Source organism: Lampris incognitus, unplaced genomic scaffold (genome assembly GCF_029633865.1).
Source record: "Lampris incognitus isolate fLamInc1 unplaced genomic scaffold, fLamInc1.hap2 scaffold_170, whole genome shotgun sequence".
NCBI classification, from domain to species: domain Eukaryota; kingdom Metazoa; phylum Chordata; class Actinopteri; order Lampriformes; family Lampridae; genus Lampris; species Lampris incognitus.
This window is the reverse complement of record NW_026611131.1, coordinates 162,501-164,270: the sequence shown is the minus strand read 5'-3', so window position 1 is coordinate 164,270 and position 1,770 is coordinate 162,501.

Below are 1,770 nucleotides of genomic sequence, written 5' to 3'. Positions count from 1 at the left end.
CAGAAGATGTGAGCATGGTGACTGATAGCAGAAGATGTGAGCGTGGTGACTGATAGCAGAAGATGTGAGCATGGTGACTGATAGCAGAAGATGTGAGCATGGTGACTGATAGCAGAAGATGGTGAGCGTGGTGACTGATAGCAGAAGATGTGAGCATGGTGACTGATAGCAGAAGATCGAGCATGGTGACTGATAGCAGAAGATGTGAGCGTGGTGACTGATAGCAGAAGATGTGAGCATGGTGACTGATAGCAGAAGATCGAGCATGGTGACTGATAGCAGAAGATGTGAGCGGTGGTGACTGATAGCAGAAGATGTGAGCATGGTGACTGATAGCAGAAGATCGAGCATGGTGACTGATAGCAGAAGATGTGAGCGTGGTGACTGATAGCAGAAGATGTGAGCATGGTGACTGATAGCAGAAGATTGAGCATGGTGACTGATAGCAGAAGATGTGAGCATGGTGACTTATAGCAGAAGATGTGAGCGTGGTGACTGATAGCAGAAGATGTGAGCGTGGTGACTGATAGCAGAAGATGTGAGCGTGGTGACTGATAGCAGAAGATGTGAGCGTGGTGACTGATAGCAGAAGATCGAGCATGGTGACTGATAGCAGAAGATGTGAGCGTGGTGACTGATAGCAGAAGATGTGAGCATGATGACTGATAGCAGAAGATGTGAGCGTGGTGACTGATAGCAGAAGATGTGAGCGTGGTGACTGATAGCAGAAGATCGAGCATGGTGACTGATAGCAGAAGATGTGAGCGTGGTGACTGATAGCAGAAGATGTGAGCATGGTGACTGATAGCAGAAGATGTGAGCGTGGTGACTGATAGCAGAAGATGTGAGCGTGGTGACTGATAGCAGAAGATGTGAGCGTGGTGACTGATAGCAGAAGATGTGAGCATGGTGACTGATAGCAGAAGATGTGAGCATGGTGACTGATAGCAGAAGATGTGAGCGTGGTGACTGATAGCAGAAGATGTGAGCATGGTGACTGATAGCAGAAGATGTGAGCATGTTGACTGATAGCAGAAGATGTGAGCGTGGTGACTGATAGCAGAAGATTGTGAGCGTGGTGACTGATAGCAGAAGATGTGAGCATGTTGACTGATAGCAGAAGATGTGAGCGTGGTGACTGATAGCAGAAGATGTGAGCGTGGTGACTGATCACCAGCTGAGAGAACCGTGTGCAGACTTGATGGAGCACAGGCTTGCTACGGAAAGGGGGAGACAGGAAGTCCTGCAGAGCAAAGGCTGCGCTGTCGTAGAGGCTGAAACAGAACTGCACCTCCTCACCTAATGGGAAAAGTAGAATTATCTTAGAGAAGCACATTTTAGAAAACAGCAGGTAATAACAAAAGGTTTTCTCAACCTGTCAGATGAAGACAAGCTAGCAGGGAGCTGCAGGTCAGCAGTGTGCTGCTGGGGGACGTCATGTGACACACCTCACCGCTGTGGTGATGATGACACTTTATTTGTTCTGGGTTTTTTTACCACGCGCCTTTGCTGTCGTACATTTATTTGCTATATTTTCTAATTGTTTTGCTGTTCAATGTTTAGACGCTTGCTTCGGCAATATGGGCTGTTACGTCATGCCAATGACGCCATATGAATTTGAGAGAGAGACAGACAGAGAGACAGAGAGACCGAGAGACAGACAGACAGACAGACAGACAGACAGACAAACAGACAGACAAGACAGAGAGAGAGAGAGAGAGAGAGAGAGAGACAGAGAGCGAGACGCAGAGAGAGAGCGAGAGAGACACA